At 38.5% G+C, this 20,604-nt stretch overlaps 1 long non-coding RNA gene across 1 annotated transcript in view; it reads left to right on the forward strand.

The window, feature by feature from the left end:
* Positions 1 to 6,229: 6,229 nt before the first annotated feature.
* The window catches only part of LOC142828976 (uncharacterized), a 106,955-nt gene continuing 92,580 nt past the window's right edge, over positions 6,230 to 20,604 (forward strand). Inside the window, exon 1 of the long non-coding RNA XR_012903167.1 lies at positions 6,230 to 6,974. This is a non-coding gene — a long non-coding RNA (uncharacterized LOC142828976). The remainder of the gene's footprint in view (positions 6,975 to 20,604) is intronic.

The following is a 20,604-nucleotide window of genomic DNA, read 5'->3' on the forward strand; positions in this document are numbered from 1 at the left end:
CCAGGAGATGGCACTATTAACAAAATAATTTGAGAGCCACATACAAGCTCTTTGCAGCCATCTGTCTGTCTGACTGCACCGGAAATCCCAGGTGTTCAGTCTGGGCCTGATCTGGCAAATCATTATTCATCTGAGCAGTCCTAATAAGTGAGTGGTCAAAAAGGACCACTTGGGTGACTAGTGACTGCTGTGTTGGGCTTTTCAGTGCAAGCCCTGCATCAGCATGTAAAGGGCTTGAAAAGGGCCAACATAATCACTACATGGTCTTTTTATTTCAGATTAGCAAATTCTGATTTGCAAAATGTGAATGGAAATACATTTCCTAATTTCCTTATCCTTTCATTCCTTATCAACCTGGATAGGCTGATGCTGTATTGCCGGAGTAAACATTTCTAAATCCTCCAAAATTGTATCTATTAAAGGCAAAAAAATAAAACACAGGGTTCCCATTTAGAAGAGGAGTTTAGGAAAAGTGTATTCTTTGGAGGTACTGGAATCAACCTCAATGAACATGGTTAAAGACATTCTAGTTTTATTTACAGGGATTTTATTTTTCAGATTAAATTACAAGAATTGAAACATTATAGGCCTGTGACTAAGCACTGAATCCCTGAGCGCAGAACACCCAATGGATGAAATTAGCCCCATGCAAGTTAAGATCAAAACTCCTGCTAACTATAAATAGGGTCAGAATTTCACACACTGACTTTGAGTCAGCAGGAGTTTTGTGTACGAAGCATATGCAGGATTGGGCCCCAGGTGGGAGAGGAAGTGAAATATTTGACATGTGTTCCAGAGTCGTTCAGTTTTGAATCCTTAGGGCGAAGTGATTAATGTTTGGATGCTTCCCTCCCCCTTCCCATTCATGGTATTTTTAAATAAGTGCAGCTATAGTGCCTATCATGAATCAAAACAGCTATTGAGGCTGGGAATATACTTGGACCATAAAATACTTATTTGCGATTCATGATAAGTCTCACATATTTTGCTTTGCTCTCCATGAAGTTAAATTTCAGGCATTTTGGTTCCCTTCATCCCTTTGGATCAAAAATCCCCAAATGAACCACCGAACCTGGATTAGTAATCTGTTGTTAAACTCCCATTTCTCACCTGCCACAGCCCCACAGATAAATCCTTCATTTTCTGCAAGTGAAACCAATAGCAGCTAAAAATAGATTTTTTGTTTTTTTGTTTTTTTACAAGAACTGCAGTAAGCTGTTCACAAGATACGCAAACTCTGGCAAACAACCCTCTGTCAGCATGCTTAAAATAGCCAGACCCAGGGTTCCACTTGCCCTTTTGGTTCCTATTGAGCTGTGGGATGGCTGAATAAGAGGAAGAAAGAGTAGACTGAAATTCTGGCTTTGTGATGGGCTCAGGGAAGCAGAGGAGGGCACAGACTGTGTGTGTACTGCTAGAGCCAAAGCTGAAGGTGACAAAGGTGAAGCTGACGCCAGCCCGGTCCATGTTAAACATGCTCTGAAAAAGACATATTGTCCCAGCCTCTCTAACCATCATCCTTGCAACTCTCAGCCTCCTTTGCTCAGGTTCAAGGGCTTGTAACTTTCTCTACCTTTGTCAAGAGCTGTGGCTAGTACAGAATACAGCTGCCTGCCGCCAGAGAGGCATCCTGTGATGAGAGCCCTGCAAACCCACAGACATCCACAGGTATCTGCATCTGCAGACATGGATGCAGATATCCACCGCTCATTTTTGTGGATACAAATTTTGTATCCATGCTCCTATGAGCACAGAGCACCCTGTTCAGGCCCCTGCACTGGCTTTCCATTCATTTCTATGGCCAAGTTTGCACTAGACAGAAAATCGTTGCTGCCACGATCAGTCTTCTGGAGTGTGATTTAGTGAGGCTAGTTAAGACTTGCTAAACTGAACTCAGAGGGTACCTCATTGGTGGCCAATACTCCTGCTTGTGTGAGGAGTAAGGGAAGCTGTCAGGAAAATTTGCCGCCATCTGCATCCCAATGTGGGGATAGCAGGAAAACATTAAACAAAGGATGTCAACTTCACTATGTAATGAATGTAGCTGAATTGTGTATCTTGCTTTGACCTTCCCTTTTCGACCTGGCCTAAGTGCAAGTCAGTGTACTGGTGATTACATTTACACACCTAATCAATGCAATAGACCATATTGCACTCTGTATCTCTTTTCAACTGTGAAATTGGGAGAGAGGTTCCTGCTGTTACTTGCCTCCCTTGAACAAATTGTGATGGGTGACAAGCCACTGTCAGGTGAAGGCTTTGGAATTAGCTCTCCTTGGCAGATCAGTGCAAATGCAAATAGATCTGACGTAGACCCAGTAGATTTGCCCCTCTTCCAACCACTTGCTTATAATTAGAATTGTACCAAATAAATAAAATAGCCTTTTCTGTAATTCAAAATTCACTGGATGGGACATTGAGGGCAGGTTGACTGGAAAGAACTAAGGATGCTTTGGGTTGAGAGTGAATTTAGGACAGGGAAAAGAAAGAGATATGAAGAAATTGGGACTGGCTATTAGGGCAGCAGCTTGTCAGGGATGCAGAACAGAGGAATTCCCCAGGTGAAGGCTGAAAGAGAACTGGAGCTAAAGAAAACTTAGAATAAATCTCCTTTCAGATAGTAAAAGTTGGAGAGCAGAAAGGTAAAATGAGGTAGGGAGAGTCAAATTCTTTACTTCCCAATGGGGCTCCACCCTCAGATGCTGCAGCCTGGGAGAATTGACCAGCTTGTCAGGGCATGGGTCCAACAATTTAAACTCTAGAGGAATCCAGTGATGTCTACTGTGTTTAGCATTTGATGGTTTTTCTGTTGTTCCTTACTCTTGTGACTTGCTATCTGATTTAATATGGCACTTCAGCCCCTGACAATCTTGATGTAGCGAACCTGCTAATAGCCAGATGCATAAAGATGGCACAAACCAGAAGACTTAAGACAGGAAATGTCTAAGGACTGCCTCCATTAGTGCATGTCTCAGTATACTCTAGAGTCTAGACATTTATTCAAAAAGTTGTGCTGTAAATCCAGGTAAGTTTATCTCCCTCCAGATAAATCAATATACATGACATCCCTGTCCTGGTCTGTGTTTTGTGTAATATCTAATCAAGACTTCAGACTCCTATCAGGGATAAAAGTAACTTAAATTTCTTATATGTACTGACATATCACAACCTGCCCCCTTGGGAGTGGAGGGCAGGTCTCTCAGGGCAAGGATTGTGTGTGTGGGGAAGGGTATGCAATATGACAGTACCTGTAAGAAATGTAAGTATGGAGTGGAATGCTTAGGGAAGAGTGTTGGGGTGGGGATGCAGGAGTCAGGGCATGGGGCTGGGAGTATGGCAGGAGCTCAGGACAGGAGGTATGGGGGTGCAGGAGTCAGGATAGGACATGGGAGGATGGACTTCTGAGGCTTAGTTACCTTACTTGACTGGTGGACAGGTCCCTGCTACTGCCACAAGGGAGATGTGGGCTAGCTGTGAGAGGGCACCGCTGCAGGAAAACCAGCAGAGGTGCAAGATACCCCCCTGGCCTGCCACTCCCTTCACCTGGCTTCTTCCTAGGGGTCATTGGCAACAGCACATGCCACAGATGGTAGGTGTGCTGCCTGGCATTGATTGAGGGGCAGCAGGAGAGGCATGGACACACTAGTAGCTCAGCTGGGAGCTTGCCCACCTTCCCTACAGTGCACCCCTAGTCAGCCCCTTAACCTGGCTGTATGCGCTGGATCTCCTGCACTAGTCTGCAGCAGGAGCCTGACTGGGAGAGCACACCACAAGCTGCACTGCCCACTGCCTTACTTTCACCTCTGTCCTAGATACATCTGTGCCATGTAATGACCAGATGAAGAATTCTGCGTCGCTTGAAAGCTTGTCACTTACACCAACAGAAATGGGCCCATTAAAAGATATTACCTCACCCACCTTGTCTCTCTCATGAACACCTATGGCTACCATATACAATAACCTATAAGCAATATAATTTATGATGGCTGCAGAAGACTTTCCACTTGTATTCCCACCCTCTCCACTATGAGAAGCTGATTAACATTGAGAGCTGTTGAATGTAGACTCCGTGGAACCCAAAGTCAAATCTCAGCAGGAATGAATTGGCCCTTCAGTTTTCCAAAGTAAGTAGGCCAAGTAGGATGGTGGTTACTAGCTGTAGATCTTTAGAATGAGTCAAGATCCTGTCAGGTCTTTATTAAGATCTCATAATGGTTTTAGCAAGAGATAAATTGATGTGTTTGATAAAGCTTCCTCTGTCCCAGTTTCACAGTGTCATTGGTTTTTGTTTTTAGCTGGTGGAGAGGAGTGTTTCAATGGTGTCCTCTGTAGAGTGATGTAAAGTAGGGCTGGTCAAAATGTTTCTGTCAGGACTTATATTAAAAAATTAGGTCTTCAACTTAATGCACATTTTTTTATCAACTGTGGCTGCTGGCCTAGAAATCCTTGACTTTTCATCAAAAAGCCAAAACCTCGAACATATTTTATTTTTTTGACCAAAATAATTTGTTAATTTTTTTGACAAAAAATTGAAAACATTTTCTTGGGGAAAAGGCAATATTTTCTTACCAGCTGTACTGTAAAGTGCTTTTGGATTCTCTTCTCTGTGAGGGGTTTCAAGCAAGGTATGAAGGGCTTCACAGGATGACTGGAATATTCAGGAGCAAAACCATGAGTACATTATGCAGGCCCTCCCAAATGAGATGTGTGTGACTTGAGGAGGAATACTCTCTTGTAGGGAAAAATGGGTGGGCAGGATGCACCTTTTGTAGTCAGAATCTCACAGGTGGGGTAAATGAGGTGCTTCACTCTGAAAAGTAGAATGAAGGGTCTTAGCTCAGTTTTTATGGAGAAGGGGTCTGAGAGCCATTAAACCAAACTATAAACTCTATATAATGGAAATCATTCCAAGTTAGCAGGTGCAGCACCTACACTCAGACTACATCTACACTGCAGGCTTTTTGCTCAAGAATGCCTGTTCTTGCCCCAAAACTTGCAGATCGTCTACATTGCACACGTGTTCTTGCTCAAGTAAATTTACAGTACAGCATCAGAAAACAGGGCTTTTTCCAGAAGAGTTATTCCTCTCCCCATGAGGAATAAGCCCTCTTGCTCAAGAGCTCTTCCACAAGAAGGCAGTGTAGACAGGCAACATTAATTTCTTGCACAAGAAAACCCTATGGCTAAAATGGCCATCAGAGCTTTCTTGCACAAGAGAGTGTCCACACTGCCATGGACACTCTTGAGCAAAAGCACATGGCAGTGTGGATACACTCTTGTGGAAGACCTTTTGCACAAGAACTCTTCTGCAAAACAGTCCTTGTGCAAGAAGCCTGCAGTGTAGACATAGCCTATATAGAGTCTAGAGAAGAGGTGTGGGGAGAAACCCTTTTGAGTTAACCATTCTATCTCCCTGCTAATGTGGAAATCAACTCCATCTGAGAAGTGGTTGTGCCCAGGAAAGCTCATGATACTACCTACATGTTTTGTTAGTCTTTAAGGTGCTACTAGACTATTTGTTGCTTAAGTTTTTCAAATTCTGCATCTCTTTAAACAGAAGGGGATCAGGCCCTGTGTGAGGCAGGGTTCTGCAGCTTTGCTTTCTGTCTCTTGAAGAAAAAAAAAGCCAAATATTAAAAACAGAAGCCAGCCCGTGGCCTTCAGATGCTGGGTTTCTTTTCCCCAGAACAGGGAAATAAGCTGTAACTGCAGGCACAGTCACTAGCCATTTTGCCAAAGACATTGTGTGCATGGGTGTGAGCGTGTGAAAGATATTTGCTAACTACTGCAGGCCGCGTGTTCCCTTTTCCTCCCTCCTCCCCCTAACTTCTCTCTCTCTTTAAGCTTTGTAAATTGCAACTGAGGCGCTTTAACTTCACGTTAAACCTACAAGAGATCAAAATCTGCGTCAGCTGCACATTATTTAACTGTCAAAAAAGGAAAAGATCTTTCTGATTTACTTGTCAAACTGCACATCTATCAGTGTCTTCGGAGGAAAGTCCTCATTAGCGAAAAGGTGCCAGGTGGGAGAGAAGGAAACCGAACTGAAGTAGTGGTGGCCAAGTTGCCAGAGGGGGGATTTTTTTTTTCTCGCTGAGAAATAACGTCCTGTTTTGGAGGGAGGTCAATGGGACAGATCAGTGGTGCAGTTAAAGAGATGCTAATTAACACCCTCTCAGGTGAGGTAGGGAATCGATCCCGGCCTGAATGAACGAGGAAGGAAGGGGGAAAGACAGTGGAAAGGAAAATGATGAAAGATAAAAGACTTGGACTGAATTAGGACGCTTTCCGAGTTATCCCACAAACAGTGGCTTGTGCCTATCAAAAGGAGCAGGGAGGTCAGTGATACATTTCACAGGGCAAGTGCCATCTCATGTGTCCCTTATCACCGCTGATAACAGGCCGGGGCGGGAAGGCTCTCAGACCAGATTGTTTTCTTGTGTCTAAACCCGACAAGGAAAACCAAACTGGATGGAGGCTCCCTGCTAGCCGCTGCGGGGCCTGATTTGCTTGCAACGCTCGCCGTGTGCTGCGGTTCATAACCCACCCATTGCGGCTCCAGGCCCCAGCGGGCTGGGATAAGGAAAAGATCAGCTCTGCCCCCAGGACTTTGCAAGCCAAGGGGCGGCCCTCCACGAATCCTCTGCGCTGTGCCTCGGGGCAGTTCCCTTTCTCCAGCCCAGAGCCCGGTTTGAGATAGAGCGGGGAGATATTCCTGCACACGCCTGACGCGCAACAAACTTTCACACTCCCTTCCTATCAGCGCAATTTGTTTTCACCACTTTACCCTAAGAACTGGAAGTGAAGCACGCTAATAAAACTCATTAAAGACAGAAGTTGGGTAACTACTGTCATTAGCATAGCCGAAGTTTTTTCTGCTGTGCATTAGCACCACCGAGGCTAGGCTGGTGTTTAGCAAAGAGCACCTGTCAAAACAAAAGAAGAGCTTCACACCTCGCAATTTCAAGCCCCAGGTAAGAAACTCAGCCTGGTGGATCCGCAAAGAGGAAGAGGTTGCCACCTGAAACAAGCAGAACGGGAGCCGTGTAAATGAGATCCCTCTGGGTTCCTAAAGCCTTTTGTTTGCCACTATTAACCCCTCTTTGTCTCATTGCATACACCAGTGCAAAAACAAACAGTCAGCGCTAGATAAACAGCTCGAACCCTTTTCTCTCTCCCCCCCCCCCCCAACGCAAATAAAATTGATGAGACCTGAAGAGCAGGTGTACCAGGGAGCTTTTGGGGGTTTTTTAAGTGTGAAGCACTTATGTCAATGACCTGATCAAACGATAAGCAAGTTCTCTTCCTTTGCTTTCTAATTAATTTTTCTCTCTCTGTTGAAAGGGGGGATCTTAGAACTGCATGAAGCCCATGACAAGGCTTAAGCCTGGGTACCTATAGAAACACACACAAATAATGCCCTGCAGGGAAACAACCATTGTTGAAAGGTCCTACCAGGTTGTCTGAGCTCCAGCAAATTTGCAACAGTGTTTTGACTTGCTCATAGTTTTAGGCCAAACATCTACTTTTAAAAAAAATGCTCTTATTTTAGGTGACACAATAGAGTTCTTTCCCCTAAACAAAACAAGGATATTGTCAGTATATTGGCTACATAAAGCTGACAAAAGGTGGAGTAGAATAGATTCACATTTTAATTATCTCTTTTGATACAGGAGCATCATTAGAAGTGTATTATCTTCTACTGTATTGTAATGTAATTGGCTTTCTTTATACATCCTGGGGCCTGCCTGCAGACACACAGTATAGTTCACTGAGGTAGTGACCAGGTCAAGTGATGTTTTATAATGACATTGCCTGCATCTATATACTAGACATCATTCTGTGATTTTAATTTTATTGAAAGGCAAGAATTGGCAAACCCACTGCTTCAAGAGAATATGTTTTCAATAGTATATAGGTGCAAGAAGTGAAGAGTAGAGATTGGTGCTTATGTTGTAGAAGACTGGGCCAAAAAGACCAATGATATAACATGCAATTTTCTTCAGGCTCTGCAATGCAGGTGGGAATCTAAATAAATATATCTTGCAAACTAAAAGGTTGTAACTAGTGAAAGTTTTATGGCTGCCACAGAAACACTGCACAAGACAGAATTAATTGTTGAGTTAACAGTTTACATTATTGCAGTTGAATTGACACTATTGATCATATCTGTTTAAACAGCCTAGGAATGTTGGTTGGGGTGAGGAAAGAGTTTATACTTTTGTGATAAAACTGGGAAAAGAGAAAAGATGGGCCAGTTTGATAATTACTCATTTTCATGGTGGTTTCCTTTAATCGAAAGAATAGGTTGCAACAAATGCAGCAAGCCTTACTATGTTTATTTCTGCTTGTGTAAACATGCACTCATATACTCACCTGAGTGTGAACAGCTCTTGTCTCCTTGGATTTTGGTGATCTCTGTAAGCACTTCTAGCATTTACATTTTGTCTTTCAAACTACTTTAGGGAACTGCCAATATGTTCTTTAAAATATTCAGGGGCACAGATTGAGTTCTTAAAGCTGGATTGCAAATTCTTTAACTCCTGGTTGCAGAAATGAAACGGATGCAGAATAAACAGGAATCTGAAGAATAGTGGGGGATCAAAGGTAAATCTTGCAATTTAATCAGCAGAGACTGAACAAGGAAAAATATAATCCTCTGTAGGTTAATTATTGAGGCTGAACTAGAAATACAAACTCTGTTTTTATGCTAATTATATATTGCATGATAGTTTAAGATTTATGGGTTAGTAAATGTGTGAGTTATAAATTTTTCTGACCTTTAACAATATATTCTTGTGATCAACAACTATTCTCAAGCTCTAAAAATGTCATGAGTTGAAGAACAATAATATTGAACATACATTTATAAACTTAACAAACTTATGGAATTGCTCAGATCTCACATTGAGCAAGATTACCTTATTCGTGTGGAATAGTGCTTTGCAACTTAATTTCAGTGCTGTGGTAGCACAACCTCTGGAATAAGGTGCTACTCACTGTGAGTATTACAGTCTGACCCATGATAACCATCTTAACACATTCATATGTAACACCTTCTCCCCACTTGAGGGCGAGAAAGTGGGTTTTTGCACTTTATCTGAAAATCTTTGGAGATGGAATTGTGTGCTCACATTATTCACTCTTAAGTTGTCTTTTTCAAATACCATGAAAAAACAAAGAAATAAAATGAGTCCAATATACCCTGGTGTATGTGGTACAATGTGTCAAGAAACTTGTATCTACACTACAACTCTATCTCAGGCCATTTTGGAGCACATTTGTCAGCTAATCCAATCCCAATACTGTTAAGGTTAGTACTTGATAGAAATTGTGTCCTTGCGACTGGGTAAAAAGCCTGGGGTGTCGCATGCTTTAACAACAACTTTTAAATCATGGTGTAATTAATGGTTTAATTGGATCAGTGGATAACCATTGTGACCAAATTCCAAGTTGGTTTTGCTGTTGCAGTATTGATGGGATGTGTAGATAGTGGTGGCGGTGTGCAGGTGAACATGTTTGAAGTTCTATGGGATACAGTGCAGCAGTGCTGCTGGAGAATATTTGTCTTTATTTCAGTAATTTTCCATTATGCTATGCTGTTGTAGAAAAATGCAATTAATATGAGCACTGAGAATGGAAATAGAATGTCAGTTTCTTGTATTTTTGAGAGGTTGGTTGTCACATTCATTCACATTTAAAAGATGAACCCTGCTTAACTAAGGTAATAGTTGCAACAATCTCTTCTTATAAGCAGGGTGGCATCATCACTAGCTATTAGCCAAGATGGTCAAGGATGCAACATCATAATCTGGGTGTTCCTAAACCTCCAGATGCCAGAAGTTGGGCCTGGATAGGGAGTGGATCATTTGATACATTAACCTGGTGTGTTCATTCGCTCTGAAGCATCTGGTGCCTTCCACTGTTGGCAGACAGGATGCTGGGCTAGATGGGCATAGGTCTGACCCAGTTATGGATGTTCTTAAAGCAAGTGACTGGGCTGCTGTTCTGTCACAGATCCAATCAAACTATTAGTAAAGCAAATAAATCAGACAATGCTTTATTAGTAAATTTAAACTATTTTTATTGTAAGTAGACTATCTTGGGTATTATATAACTGTCACTGTCAGGCCAGAGTGGATGGTTAACAAATACTATCTTTAGTCCTTTTCTCCAAATGAAGACACAATCACTTGGTAGGGTTTTTTGTTTTTGTTGTTTGGGCTTTTTTTTAAACCTTAACTAATGAAAATGTGTGGTTCATTTTACATCCCTGATTGTGCCAATGGATTTATCTGAGGGGGATATCCCATTTATGAGAGAAGTGATTTTTGGCTTCTATAGTCAGCATTTTGCTTAGTATTGAGAAGTTATAGGGAAGGTGCAACTATTTAAAACATACTGTGAGGGGAAAAGAGCACATAAACTCCATTTTTTTAAAAGGAAGAGTTTTTGAGTGTGCCAATCATTTCTAAGCAAGGTAAAAAAATTACTTGCACTTCAATATGTATATTTCTATTTTTAATGATGATAAAAGTTTTTTTGGGAAAAGAGAGGTTTAGAAAAGGGCACTGCATTAGCTAAATATTGTACCATAGAACATCAGTCATTTCTTTCTCAATAATACTGAAAGGGTCTAATTTATAAGTTTTTTCCATTTTCCTGTTATGCTAGTTTGTAAGTTCTGACATTGCTACTGGTATGTTAATGAGAAGCTAGTGTTCCATTAAGAGTAAACCATATGCTCTACCGCATACTGTGAAAGAGAAAGCATATAATGTGACTGTTGCCTTAGTAACACATTAATTCATTTTGTCAGTGTTGGCACAGATCATTTCATTTATAAGAAAACAAGTATAATAGTTTACCACATCTATAATATTTACAGTGTTTCTGTTACAAAACAGTGACAAAATGAGTTTAAAAAATAGAGTTGGGATAATATCATTAAAGTACAGAATTTGTGTTTAAAAAAAAATCCCTATACAATTTAAAGATAAAGATTGGTATAAAATTTCTTTCCCCATTTTTTTACTACAAACTGTTTTTTTTTCATATTTGTATTTTATTAATGTGTAAAAATATTAGTGCATGAAAAACACAAGCGCATTAGCAGTTTTTAACGAACATTAAACAAAATATTTCATACAACAGTTTTGTTAAATTGCAGCCATTATAAACCTAATCGTTTGCTTGTGTGTTATTCATAACAAAACTAGATATATTCTAGTCTTATCTGTTCTTCCAGATGTTTCTTAGTATTCTAACACTCCTAAAATATTTAAATAAAACCCCTTCATTCCCTGCATTTTTGAGGTTTATTCACTGAAAAAATAGTGACATGTCTATCTAAATAAATATAGTCTGCTATATGCACAAGTGATATTGTGAATTGAGATCATCCAAAGGCTAGAAAAAGAAAAGGAGTGGAGAGGGAGAAACAAGAACTTGCCTTTGTAGTCTGCACCTGAAGGAGAAGGTATCACCTCTCCTCACCTCGTGGAACCCTCAGGGCACGCCACACCTGTAACTTCAGGTTCTCTGCCACAAACATTTTACATGTGTGATGCATCGCATATCAAAATAAAGAGCACTGTATTTCAAGTATCTTTATCATGTTATTTACTATCATAACTGGTCTTGCATGCACACCCTACTCTACCCTTTACGTTATGGTTTATCAAAGATGTTTATGCCTCTTTAATTGCTTGGATAACTGAAGACATTCTATAAAAGGTATAGTACACCAAGATTTGATCATACAGCATATTGAGCCAAATTACCTTCTGAAAAATACAGCATAAAAAAGGCCTCTTTCAAATATTAGTTGAAGCCATCCTTAACATAGCTGAACGATTGCTGCTCTAGGGAACATTTACTGATGAATGAAAATAAAGTTGTAAACCTTTGAAAACAGACTTCTTTCAATTGTAGGTATTCCAATAATTAAACATTACTTTGTCAAGTATAAAATGGAGTTTAGGTTTCTCTACTGAAATACTTAGTTGTATTTGTAGGTAATTCAAAGATTAGTGGACCTGGGGATTAATATTGGATGGGTCTCAAATACTGTAGGCAATAAATAAATTCATCCTTACTATTATAACAAAAGGGGGGCGATTCCTGTGACTACAGTGCAGGTATATTTCTGCATGGGAGGTACATACTGCTGTGAAGGGCCTTAAATCCCCGTCCCACTTTTTCAAGTTTCTAAAGCTTGATTTAAAAAAAAAAAACCTAAAATTTAAAATCACATTTTAGCTACTGAAATTGAGGTCTTGATGTTGTTAGCTTGTTAAATAAAATCACGCATTAGAGGCCTATATCACACTGGGTAAGATCATATATTTGTGTGGAACACTTACATTTTTAAAAGTCCATTTTGAATATAACAAAGAAATTTAAGAAAGAGAAAAACTTGTAGAATTTAGGGATACATTACATTACAGTGCATATTAATCTACATTTGACCCATACACTATGTATAAGGTCTGATTTTCCTCTTTTACTAGTGTGAAAAGTAACTCCACTAAAGTAAATGGGGTTACATCAGTATAAAATCAGTGTAAATGAAAGAAGAATCAAGCCCCTACTGTGAAGATATGTATAAATGTGATCAAGAGAGAATGTGAACAAGCAAAGAGAGAAATATAGACTTATGGTCTGATCAAGGAGTTCTGATAATATCCTTGACTGGCCATGCAATCAAAACACAGTTCTTTTCTGATGTCATTAGAATTTTGAAACATTTTATTAGTTTTCCTTGAATAGTCTGTATTATTTTTTTTGGTGGGCAATACAAATTTACACAAGATCACTAAGTCCAAACCTGACTGCAAAGAGTTAAAAGGTATCTCACAAAAAAGGATGATTGGGAACCAAGATGGCAGATGAAATTTATTGATGGCAAATGCAAACTAATGCAATTGGAAAAAATAATCCCAATTATGCACAAAAAATGATTGGGTCTAAATGGGCTCAAGTAAGAGATTGAGGAGTCATCATAGATAATTCTCTGAAAATTTTTTCTCATTATACAATAGCAGTAAAAAAAGCAAACTGTATTAGGAACTATTGAGAAAGGGATATATATTTAAAAATATAATATAATGCCATTCTATAAATAAATTGTACACCCACATTTTGAGCACTATATGTAGTGTTGGTCATCCCAACTAAGAAAGGCTATAATTAAACTGGAAAAAAATCAATGAAGGGCAACAAAATGGTTAGGAATATGGAACAACTTCCATAGGAGGAGAGATTAAAAGACAGACCCACAGTTCATCTTGTAAAACAGATGACGAACTGGGGATATAATAAAAGTCAAATCATGAATTGTATAGAGAAAAGTGAATAGGGAATTGTAATGTACCCCAAAATGTAACACAAGAACTAAGGATCAACTGATGAACATAGTAGGCAGCAGATTTAAACAAACAAAGAGAAGTACTTTGTCACATAACAAATGGTATATCTGTGAAATATATTGACATACGAATTCCATTCTTACGTTCTTATTCATTACATGAATTAACAAAAATAGATGAGTCAGGTCGAAATGGGGGAAAACTACGTTTCTAAATCAAAATGATCTTTCCCCTCCTCCTGTGTATGTGTTTATACACACACACACACACACACACACACACACATATCACTCACAATTCAATTTCAAGACATTTCTGGAGTAATATATGGTGGGTTTGTAAATTCAAGATTCAGCATTTTTTATTGAATTCAAGTATTTTACCCATCATTTTCTTACTAAGAGTAAACATTTTATATCTTTAGGATTAAATGTGAATTGCAAACCATGTAATAGAATAAGCAGCTCAGTAGTAGAAAAAGAATTATTTTGAGTGCAGACAAATGATATCCTAAATAATACGAATGCGGCTCTTATTAATGTTATCATTATAACTTGGCTAGAGTTTCACGAGAAATCATAAACTTGGGGTTTTTCATCACTCCTTTTAACTATGTTATACTATATGCTTACAAAGAAAAAGTTTCAAAAATGGAAGCTCAAAATTAATATTTTTGGGTAGTTCTGTTTTTAGGTGCCTAACTTGATACACCTTTAAAGGGGCACGATTTTCAGAAACCATCTTAAGATGGGTAACCAAAACACTAGGTACCCAGTGTTTCTAGGCCAATGGTTCTTGGGTTTACATTCCAAATTCAGTTAGTATTCCATTTGTATTGATGTGACTTTTGAGTGATTTCAGAATGCAGTGTGGTCCCAGAACTTTGTAGCCTGATTTATAAGTATATTAACTGTCCAATGCCTCTACAATTCAGAGAGAATACACACTTTTAATGGTTCTGATTTAACAGCTTGTCAAACATTTCAGAGTTTGACACCATACTACATGCTTCTGCTAACACCTAAGTGCTATATATTCATAGTTAATATTTACTAGCATGAGTATAAAATAAATTGTACTTATGTTTCATCCCATCTGCACAAAGACAGCAGGAAAAAAGAGACAACCTTCTTATAAACTACTTCCGGGAATTTAGAGAGGAATAAGGATATAAATATTTGATCTGCTTTTCTGTGGGTACCTACAAAGTGATGACATCTAAATGAATAACTCCAACCTCCTAGTAGTTGAAACATAGTCTAACTATTATGTACTAAATCCTTATCTACTCCTGAGAAAACAGGATTCATATACAACTTCCAGGTCAGGAGTGGGCAATAAGTGGTCTGCAGGCTAGACGCAGTTCACTGGGGTTAGCGCTTGGCTGGACACCAGATACTTTATTTACCTGAGCACCTGCAGGTATGGATGCTTGTAGCTCCTCTTGGCTACCATTAACCAGTCCTTGCCAATGAGAGTGGTAGGAAGCACTGTAGGCCAGCCCAGAACTTCCCACAACTTCCATTGGCCAGGAATGGCAAACAACAGCCAATGGGAGCTGTGAATAACCATACCTATGAACGCTTAGGTAAATAAAGCATCTGGTGGACCACGAGGGGCTAGCTCTGATGAACCACAACCACCCCAGTTTTAGGTCACAGTACTGTACTCGAGTCTAGCCTCCAGCTAGCATACCCCACCTCACACATGAAATATAACAAGAGCTCAGATAATTATAATTGTATCTCAATAACTTTTATGCTTTCTCCATTTTAGACTAATATGGAGGGACTAGCCTAAAAATACAATCAACTTCTGGAAAATGCTCAATCCATTTTTGGTACCTGAAAATATGTCTGGCTTGAGTAACAATTAGTATTGTGTGGTTTTCAGTCTGAATCTCTGTCATCGAATGACAGAGAATGATGTCTGGCAACTAGAAATAAAAGAGGAAGCTCCAAGAAGGACAAAAGCTTATTATATTAAGTGTGATGTGGAATTTTTTAATGGATGTCGTTTTCCAACCTGTGTCAGGGTAAAACATCTAGCTCATGATATGTCTTGCAATATGTCCCCAACAGTATGTAGTGCAGTAGAGCTAATGCTGTCTGGAAAATAGCATTTTAAGTACATGTTACAGCGATATCCAGAAATTTATTTAGATTTAGGGAATAGTGGGATTGAACCTTCTGCAGGAGTAGAAAGAGTAGCCTAACACTTTGTAATACAGCTAACTGGGGATAAGTAAAATGTATATTTTGATATGGAAATTAGACAGAGCAGGAGGATGTGCAACTGAAGTAGCAATGCACTTTTGTCTTCATAAAAGTATGGTGCTCATGTCAAGTAGAGCCTCTTTGCTTATCACAGCACCAGCAGAAACTTGGAGGATACAATCTGAATGAAAATACAGCTACTGATCATTTCTTGAGATACAACAGCCTTTTGATCCCCTTAGACAAAACTGTTATTATGCATTGTACTCAGAGGCCTCAGTCAGGATCGGAGCCCACCGTGGAATTTAAGGCCAGCAGGGACCATTAGATCATGGAGTCAGAACTCCTGTATATCACAGGCCATCAACACCACTTAGTAACAGCACACTAAACCTCACAACTGAAATTAGACACGGTCTCACAACCAACAGGAAACTAGGCTATTAAACATCACAGGAAGAGACTAGGAAAGACTGAGGTGCACCAGCTCTTGAGGCCCTTGCGATGTCAGGGAAATAGGAGACATAGGAAGAAATTGCTGTTGTTGAAAAAATGTTATAATCTAATTCAAGACAAGATGCAACAAGTGGGTGTAGCAAATTGAGTGAGGGAATGGGGGAGGGAGGACAAGGGTTGACAGCACTAAGAACTTGTGGCTACGTAGGCCAGCTATGTGCATAATTAGCAGATTGAGTCATTTAAAATATATATAAATAAATATCAGTAAACAACACTAGATGGTGTGGAAACTCCTGAAGAGAACATAATATTTTGTCAGCGCTGAGAACAGACATCTTCACACTTCTCAGTATAAGAAATAGTTGGGGGCATGCTTATCATGGTAATGTATATATATATATATATATATATATATATATTACTGTCAGTGTAAAGGCAGATTGAGTCCTTCTGGGTAATTCTGCTGGTGAGACAGGACCCAAAATATCTATGGGCTCATTTGTAGTCGGAAAAGTGCAAACACGATAGCAAGTTTAACTGCATGTGCTGTGCTTATGGAGCCCTACTTTCATTAGCTTTCTTTGCACTCAGTTCAAATTAAGATGGGAAAAGGCTCCTTTTGTAGAAGTGGTTTAATGACCATCACCAGAACACAATAGAAAACCAACTTGTAACTTAAGGATATGGCATATTAGCACATAGCAGTGCAACTCAAACTGAAGTTTTTAATAAGATAAATATTGTTGAGGTACTTTGGTTGTTAAGATTTTACCCAAACATGATGTTCCAGTACATAAACAGCATAATATTTGTCTTTTCTTTGTTTAATTATATACTTGCAATAATGTAGTGAATTAAATCAGTGTCTGATGCATCTATGGGGTGCTATTTCTTTCTAGACATTAAAACATAAATTGCTGGAGTTCTATATAAAATAGGAATTCCTTGTTAAACTCACACAAAAAAAGATGAGTACACTATTCCCCTTTTTGCTAGGTTTCCAAAAAGAGATGCAAGATGGGAAGTGTGTCAATAAATATAATCTATTCAGAGTGTGTTGTATTGCTGCAGTGCACTGAAGTCCATCACAAATACTCTATTTATTGACAAATGCAGAAGCAGTGGATCTATACGATTCTTAAATTGCTGATTTTGGACACCTTTAGAATGCCTTACTTTACTCCAAATACAGTTGGGGTTTGTTTTGGTGCCTTGGAGTACATATCCAATGTGCTCAGAATGAAAGAGTCAGGTGGAAGGAGAGCACACCCAAATTTCTTTTTTGTATATATTCTTTCCAGTAGGCAATATTTGCTTATAAGCATATTCATGAAGTATAATTAGATGACAGCATTCCCTGTTAAGAATAAAATATTGCTAATTTGCTTGAGTTGAAATGGAGCTGGGGTGATACAAAATGCAGTTACACATTTGCTCCTTAGTAAACAATTGAGGAAATCAGTAATGCCTCCATGATCCTAAGGCCTTATCCAGTTCCTATTGAAGTTACACATTGACTTTAGTGGGAGTTGAGCCAAGAGTCCACACTGGTTGTTAGTAAACCATCAGATTCAGTTCAATGTGTTACAGATAATATTATATAAAGCTCTGAATTTTATGTGTGCTGTGAAGCTAATGTCTCATTCCGTAAGGTAGGTTGCATTGTTTGTGCTCTCCATTCTGAAGTTTCACTGGAGCAGGTTGGAGTAGGATGTTCTTGCTTTAGAAACCTCCTCTAAGGAACTACATCCCCAAATATGTCCACCAGAGGGACTATTCTGAGAAAAATCCCTAACTACACAATTATTGTAAGAAAAATCTCTAACTACACAAATGCATCAGAAGAAAAGAAAAGTGTATCTCTGAGGTGGAAAATGTTTCTCCCCCCTTTTGGTAAAAATGGTTTTACTATCCACAAATATCAATTTCAAAAGGTACCAGGGAGCAAATCTAAAAATGGAGCGAGTGCCATAGCGAGATACTTTCACTCAGTTAATAAAATCTAACAGACTAGGTCAGAGTACAACCAAACAATACAATATAATTAGACAATTATGTACTCTGTGAAGATAATGAAATTATGTTACAAAGCAAAAAACTTACTACACAGAAGATGTTAAAATAGGACCTATACCATCACAATTGTGATGTACTTCTTCGAAAATCACAGTGTAAGGTTAATTTCGATCTATTTTGGCCTTTTTACCTAACCACTTGTATATTTCATATCCTCTAGAAGATTTTGTGTGTTTCTTTTTTTGGCTAAAGTTTTAGTTTTTTGTACTGTCAATTCAGAAAACAGAATACAAAAAATCCCTTTGGACTGTTGGCCCTATCTTTATTGTAATTTTTTTCTGTGTTTTTTTTTTTTTTTTTTTTTTGGCCTAGCACTCAGAGATAGAGTAAAATGTACTGTAATGGTGTAAAGTTTTTCTTTGGAAAAGGTACCTCACATACATTTGTTACAGTAGACATTTTAGGGCCATGTGAGCTACTAAGGGTTGGATAATGCCAGGAGTTAGATGCTTACATTAAAACTTCACCCTCCCCCCCACCCAAAAGTATTTGGAGACAGTGCAATTCAAATAAGTCTTTGATCTTTAAATTTATCATCTATTTATTGTCTTTAAGGTTTTCAACATTTTTGGCTGAACCATTGTGTTGGGTATGCAGCAAGCGTAAACTTATAGGTAAAAAGACTTGCATTTCTGGAGACTGTCACGAGAGGGCATTTAAGGACTAACTCTAGACTTCTTTCTACAGTTGTTGTAAAAACATTGAGAAACGTCTTAAAATTGCATTATATTGATATGAAAATGTAAAACGCTGCATTACAAAAAAGAAAAGGAGGAGAGAAGGAGACTCACAAGCATGTTTTGACTTAAATTAATTCTACATTTCAAAATACAGACACTGACCAATGGCTATTCTGAAATGATTATTTTCTGTCTATTGTACCTTGTAGACATTTTTAACTTACTTTGTCAAAAAAATTGAAGAGAAGATAATGAAAAGAGAAAATAAACATTTATATCCACACTCTTTCAACATTAATTTATCTGAAGGGAGAAATTGTTCTGAAGCATTAATTTGAAGAAAGCAAAACTAATACATTTTTAGGACTGTTACTTTTTATTTTTAACTGCAACTTTAAAATAAAAGATTATTTCAACTTCTGTGCTGGGAGACAAGCTAATTACATGTTCTAATAAAATAACAGAGAATTTGGAGAAATGACTGGAAATCAGATAGTACAAGGTGACCTGATGTATGAATAGAGAGAAGGCCATAACATATATTTATGTAACTGTGAAACACTATGATCAGAATTGTTTATGGGTTCTCAGTGGGGTAAGACTGTGTAAGGATAAAAGAATCTAGCTTTAGAAATGTCTTGCACATCAAATTTTGAGGAAAGGCATGCAAAATATTTGTGCAAGATACAGAAAAGTGTTCATCAGCATGGGTTGCAAAGATATCAATAGGATGATATGTAGGTAATGAACTAAAAATTCCACCAAAATCTATAGTGATGGCTCTAATACTGTAGTAAAATTATTCTAAACTGGATAATTAGAATAGAAAATGTTAATATAGTATATTTAAAAATAAATCAATTAGTCAAAAAGGCAAGGTAGGAAAAAGAAGCAACATCTGTGCAGCTGAGTGGGAAAATCTAAATATTAAATGAAGTAAGGGCCCTGCTTCTGCCTGTTGTGCCACATGGATACAGCTCTATTGAAGTTAATGGGACTTTGTGCCAGCAGTGGGGTATGCCCAGGCAGAACAGCTTGCAGAATTGGGGCCAAGAATTTTATTTTAGAAAACATGGGTGCTCATTTTAATATTGCCTATTGTGCAGCTTTACTATACATGTAGCAACTGAAGAAAAAAAATATGTGCCCAAACTGATTTTGGTAATAACACAGTTAAAGGTGAACTCTGTTTTTGATGGACATATATAATGCACACCACCATTCAAAATATGCTTTTGCTTGGTATAGGGGTAAACTGGGTATTTATTCTTCTTCCACTTTTTTCTTTTGAAAATCTCTATTTTGGCTATTGCAAACAAGAATGATCATTTACATTTATAACCTGGCCTATTGATATAGATCCAAATCTTGCCCACACAATCCAAGCATTTGTAGTTTTTTTTAATGCACAACCACTCTTCAGGAGTCCAATGTTGGTGAGTGTGGAATAATGAACAGTAAACTTTCATACCTGCCCTTGCATATCTTGTGGACTCATGTAGACATTACTTTAGTCATGGAAAAATCTATTTCCATTCAATGATTTTTTTTTCATTTATATACGGTGCTGATCAAGAACTCAAAGCAGAGCAATAAAAATAACCATACACATCAACAGCATCACAGATTCATAAAGTGATACAATGTCAATTGAAGGACACACCCACAATCCCTTTCCAATCTCAGATCTCAGCCTTTATTCCATGCATCTCTTCAGACAAAACCTGAATAAATACATGCAGTATGTCCTGACTTTCAGCAGAATCAGCTCCTTGCAGAGTGCTGCATGCAATCAGCTCTAGT

The sequence above is a fragment of the Pelodiscus sinensis genome, chromosome 4 (genome assembly GCF_049634645.1).
Source record: "Pelodiscus sinensis isolate JC-2024 chromosome 4, ASM4963464v1, whole genome shotgun sequence".
Classification (NCBI taxonomy): domain Eukaryota; kingdom Metazoa; phylum Chordata; order Testudines; family Trionychidae; genus Pelodiscus; species Pelodiscus sinensis.